General features: G+C 49.2%; 1 pseudogene across 1 annotated transcript in view; it reads left to right on the top strand.

The window, feature by feature from the left end:
- Window positions 1-6,000, top strand: part of LOC308296144 — a 49,120-nt pseudogene that overhangs the window by 20,418 nt on the left and 22,702 nt on the right. Inside the window, exons 4-7 of the transcript XR_013963362.1 lie at window positions 196-414; window positions 1,518-2,762; window positions 3,901-4,336; window positions 5,478-5,628. The product of XR_013963362.1 is annotated as an uncharacterized misc_RNA (transcript). The remainder of the gene's footprint in view (window positions 1-195; window positions 415-1,517; window positions 2,763-3,900; window positions 4,337-5,477; window positions 5,629-6,000) is intronic.

Here is a 6,000-nt window from a genome sequence, read left to right as displayed (position 1 = left end):
AAGGTTAACGTAAAACAGGTTCACTTTGGCTGGCATCAAATTTCTCTGACCAACAACAATAGTGCGTTGCCATAGCAACCACGCTAACTACAATCATTTGTGAATTCAAGGCTTCATAGGGTGAACCCTTTTATCATATTTGCATATATTCATATCATTAAATGCCCCTCCTCCCTCCTCCTTCTGTCTATCCAGGCCAATATAGTTCCTGTATCTTCTACTTCCTGTTTTGGAGTCCGACGACCATTTCCTGTTTCCTCCCCCGGTGGTGATGCTAGTGGCGCCCCCTGTTGGCGGTCGCCATGGAGACGGGTGGGGTCCTGCCGTAGGCGGCCATCTTGGAGCCAGCTGTTGCCAGATGCTGTGGCGGGCAAGCGGCCACGCCCACGGGGACAGCGGGCACGCAGGTCAGAGGTGAGACAGGGGTTCTTAACCTGTGGGTCGGGGGGGGGGGGTGAGACTTCGTACGGGCTTACAAGACATTCTGTGTGTGTGTATGTAAATATAATTTACATACACCAAGATACACCACAAATTGAATACACAAAAAGAAACATATTGATTGATTGTCCAAGCCGTGAGTTACGGATACAACGTTCTCCAGTGCAACTGCCATGCCATGAAACTCATCCTCCACAACTCCCTGGTCACAAAGAACACATAAACGCTGTTCTTTGGGAATGCCAGTATACCTCCCCAGTACCCACCTAGACTGAATGCCAGTATACCTCCCCAGTACCCACCTAGACTGAATGCCAGTATACTTACCCAGTACCCACCTAGACTGAATACCAGTATACCTACCCAGTACCCACCTAGACTGAATGCCAGTATACTTACCCAGTACCCACCTAGACTGAATACAGTATACTTACCCAGTACCCACCTAGACTGAATACCAGTATACTTACCCAGTACCCACCTAGACTGAATGCCAGTATACTTACCCAGTACCCACCTAGACTGAATGCCAGTATACCTACCCAGTACCCACCTAGACTGAATACCAGTATACTTACCCAGTACCCACCTAGACTGAATGCCAGTATACCTACCCAGTACCCACCTAGACTGAATGCCAGTATACTTACCCAGTACCCACCTAGACTGAATGCCAGTATACTTACCCAGTACCCACCTAGACTGAATGCCAGTATACTTACCCAGTACCCACCTAGACTGAATGCCAGTATACTTACCCAGTACCCACCTAGACTGAATGCCAGTATACTTACCCAGTACCCACCTAGACTGAATGCCAGTATACCTACCCAGTACCCACCTAGACTGAATACCAGTATACCTACCCAGTACCAACCTAGATTGAATACAGTATATCTACCCAGTACCCACCTCAACTGCCAGAGGTAATGCACCAGATCTTAACTGTGCACAGAGGGACTGCTGCCCTCTCTTTAAATTAAAACAAACATGCAGTTCAGTGCCATCGTCCTCTTTAAATTGAATGTAATTTCTTAACTTTGCCTTTTTGTTGCTTTTTGTTGCTCCTCCTACAGGTGCTGTGTGGTTGATCTTCCCGGATTCCAGCGGGGAGCGTAGGACTTCCTGTAGTCTTCAGTAGGACTTCCTGTAGTCTTCAGTAGACTGGGTCTTCCATAGACTGGGTCGTAGACTTGAGTTGGTCTGGGATACGGTGCGGTGATGCATTTCGGGGGAACAGTGCGCACCCTTCACACTATCAAAACACCTGCCAAGGTCACACCCGAGACCGCAGTGTGAGTCCACCCTGAGTCTTCTGTAGGACTGGGTCTTCTGTAGGACTGGGTCTTCAGTAGGACTGGGTCTTCAGTAGGACTGTGTCTTCAGTAGGACTGTGTCTTCAGTAGGACTGGGTCTTCAGTAGGACTGGGTCTTCTGTAGGACAGGGTCTTCAGTAGGACTGGGTCTTCAGTAGGACTGTGTCTTCAGTAGGACTGGGTCTTCAGTAGGACTGGGTCTTCAGTAGGACTGGGTCTTGTTGTGTTGAGGACCTACCAGACACACACACACACACTAGTGTAAAATCTTTGCTGCGACCATGCGTCACATCCACGTGGAGCTCGCCCGCAAGGATGCGGCGCCGGCTCTGGAGCTTCCAGTGCAGGAGGGGGACCTCCCCCCGCCCACCTCCTCCCCAACGCAGGGGTCCCTGGACCCCGGGGAGCCCAGGGACCCCATCAGGCCCTTTGGCCAGGAGGAGCTACGCATCCAGAAGGTCTACCAGCTGTCCATCTTCTCCCAGCGGGGCGGGTTCTCCGCCTCCACCGAGCCGAGGACCCCCCACCCGGGGACCCCCCGGCCGGGGATGAAGAGGGGTCTTGAGGAGCCCCCGCTGGCGCCCAAGCGCCCCCACCTGGACGACGACTCCGATGACGAGGGGCTGGAGGGGGGGGTTCTCTGCGGGCCGGGCCCCCCTCCCCCCGGCGGCCTGTATTCCTGGGAGCAGGAGGGGGGGCCGCTGTCCCCCAGGTCCCCCCCCAGCCCCCTCTCGCCCAGCCACACCCCCTCCCGCCGGCCCGCCCAGCACAACCACCACAGGCCCGTCCCGGACGCCACCTTCGCCCCGCTCTCGCCCAAAGCCTCGCCCCCTCCCGCGGGCGAGGTGGGGGGGCAGCCCTGCAGCGAGACCCCCTCGTTGCTGCTGCAGGGGCCTCCGCCCCGGGCCGAGCCACCGCCAGGGGAAGGGGGGCCCGGGCCCCCCCGCCCCATCCTCTACTCCCCCCCGCGCAGCGAGAGCTGTGCCGGCGGCACCTTGTCTCCAGGTAAGGCCTGCCACAATATTTACATGACAGTCCAATCACAGTTGTTTGAAATAATCGCGATTAACGAAAGATAATCGTTTCCCTGTTCAAAAATGCTCGTACGTTTTCAAACATTTTCCAAAAATAGCAGTAATAATACAGATCCATGTAAAAATATATTGTGTAAAAGTTCATTTTCTTCTGAATATATATATATATATATATATATATTTTTTTTTTACTTTCATGTATTTTAGATTCATTGTCCATGCAGTGAAACATTCAACAGCTTTTTTTGTTTTAATTTAATTTTTATGGCATACAGCTCATGAAAAAAAATCCATGTCTCAAAATATTAGAATATTCCACACGACCACTCAAAAGAAGGATTTATAATACAGAAACGTCAAACATCTGAAAGGTTATGTTAATTTATGGATTCAGTACTTGGTATGGAATACTTTTGAACTAATGTCTTCATCGATGGGGCGTGGCATGAAGGTGGTCAGCCTGTGGTACTGCTGAGGTGTTATGGAAGCCCAGGTTTGCTTTGATCGAGGCCTTTAAGCTCATCTGTGTGGTTGAGTCTGGTCTCTCTCATCTTCCTCTTGACAACACAACACAGACTTTGTGCTTCTTTATGGAGATGATGATTTCCTTTAACCAGAAGCTCTTGGCACCTGCCCACAGAGCCAAAACTACTAGTAACTGGCGTACTGACCATGGTATTAAACTACTAGTAACTGGTGTACTGACCATGGTATTAAACTACTAGTAACTAGTGTACTGACCATGGTATTAAACTACTAGTAACTGGCGTACTGACCATGGTATTAAACTACTAGTAACTGGTGTACTGACCATGATATTAAACTACTAGTAACTAGTGTACTGACCATGGTATTAAACTACTAGTAACTGGTGTACTGACCATGGTATTACTGGGTTTTAACTGACCAGCAAACTGGCCTGACCTGAACCCCACTGTGTTGTGTTGTCAAGAGAAAGATGAGAGACACCAGACTCGACCTCAATATTTTGAGATATGGATCTCCATTAATTAAAGGCTTCACATGGTACACGTTGATCCTAAAATAAGAGTGAACTACCGTACTCCTTTAAATGTTGTAATAGTGACATATGCCCTTCTACCCCCCAGGCTTGGGACCCTTCTCCCCGGGCTCCCCAGGTGCGGTGGGACCCTTCTCTCCTGGCTCCCCAGGTGCGGTGGGACCCTTCTCTCCTGGCTCCCCAGGTGCGGTGGGACCCTTCTCCCCTGGCTCCCCAGGTGCGGTGGGACCCTTCTCCCCGGGCTCCCCAGGCGGGGCGGGGGGTCCGGCCAGCCCCAGCAGCCCCCCGGGACCCTTTTCCCCGCCGCACCATTCTGAGCTTCCAGAGCCCGGCGAGGCCCCGCCCCCTCACTGGGGGGAGGGGCTGGAGTCCTCGCCGCCGGACGCCAGCGCTACGCAGACCTCCTCCTCCGGGGGGCGCTCTCCCCCCTCCTCCTCCTCCTGGCCCACCCCCCTCAGCGGAGGACACACCCCCGGTGGAGGCCACACCCCCTGCCCGGCCAAGAGGAGGCTGCTGTCACCAAGGTGAGGATAGTTTTGCATTTTTCGCTATAGTTTCGTTTTAGTTTTTTTTCTAATACAATTAGTTTTAATTTGTTTTTAGAGTGGATTTGCTAGGTTTTATTTATATTTTTAGTTTAGTTTTTAACTCATATGCTGCCATTTAACAATACCTTCGTACTCTTTAACTGCCATTCGTCTCCATAGACTTCCATGTAATTCATAGTGCACGGATCATGCACACCCATGCCTAGATAATGCACCACGTGTGTCCACATTGCTCACAGCTTTCAAACAAAAAAATCCGAATGGAAATCCGTTCAGGCATTCATGAGATAGCAGCCATTATGTTTTACACTGTTGTGAGCTTGGAGGTCTGCTACCTGAGTTGTATGGGGGTTGTATGGGGGTTAAACAAGCAGTTTCGCGATCGCTATCATGCCTACTAACGTTTTTGGGGTCCCAAAACATTTTTTGAAAAAAAAAATTTTTTGAAAATTTTTTTTTTTTTTTTTTCAAAATGGCGGAAATTCTCGGGTTCCTCGGGCGTGGCAGGGAGGGACATCGCGAAATTCTCGGGTTCCTCGGGTTTGGCAGGGTAGTTTTAGTGTTAGTTTTAGTTTTAGTTTTTTACTTCAGGTTATTTGTCAGGTGCAGGATTCAGAAAAGAGTAGGCCTATTGTGTAATAAAAACTCAACAAAAGATACCATTTTGATACCATTTTAAAAACATCTTTCCTATAGAATTAGTGACCGGGGACATGGAGTGCCAAATGGCCTATTCTCCCTATTCACAGCCAACCAGTAATCCTACAGGTTCAACACATTTACTGCTCGCTACTCTGGCAAGGTTCTTGGCCACGTTATTATTATTTTTTTGTTTTGTTTTTTTGTTGCATTCCTAAGACAATTATTTGATTACAATAAATTGTAATCAAATTATTACAAAAAAAAATACAAAAAATTTACTATAATAAAAAAAAAAATCTTAGGAATGTGACAAATACAAAAAAAAAATATATATTATTGAACTCGAGTCTCCATGGCTTGAGTAATCAACATAAAAATAATCATAAAAAAAAGACTACTCACCAAGGCCCGCCCCCACTTGATCATGATGGAGGAGAGTCGTGTTATAATTGGTCCATGTTAACTCCTCCCCCAGTGACACGGGAGGAGAGTCGTGTTCGGAGGACGAGGGTCCGTCCACCTCCAAGAGGAGCCGCGTGGAGCTGCTGGGCCGCAGCACCGACGCCAAGGCTGCCCCCTACTGGAACCACCTGCTGCCTGCAGCCAAAGACCACCACCGACCCAAGGTTAGCATACACACGCACATGCACACACACACACACACTCAGGGAGGTACTAGTGGAGAAGAGATCCAGTAGAACCAAAAGTCATTTCATGTTTGGTTGCGCTCTGAAAATGTCATCAGGCATTACGACGCCATCAAGGCCAAAATATAAAAAAATCTGATGTCAAAATCAACCGTAGATTTCGTTGACTAAAACTAGACTAAAAGTGAAACATTTTGTTGACCCCCCCCCCCCCCCCCCCCCCGGTGGTACGCAGAGGACCCTCCTAGAACCTCCATTTGGTTCCATTTGTACTCTCAGTTAAATTAACATTGATTTTACAATATAAATTGGGGTCTCAGAGATAGAAATGCCATTAAATGGGGGTCCGTG

This window comes from Nannobrachium achirus (assembly GCF_963921795.1).
Source record: "Nannobrachium achirus genome assembly, chromosome: 12".
In the NCBI taxonomy this organism is placed as follows: domain Eukaryota; kingdom Metazoa; phylum Chordata; class Actinopteri; order Myctophiformes; family Myctophidae; genus Nannobrachium; species Nannobrachium achirus.
The sequence above is the reverse complement of the archived record's forward strand: the minus strand, read 5'-3'. Positions and strand labels throughout refer to the sequence as shown.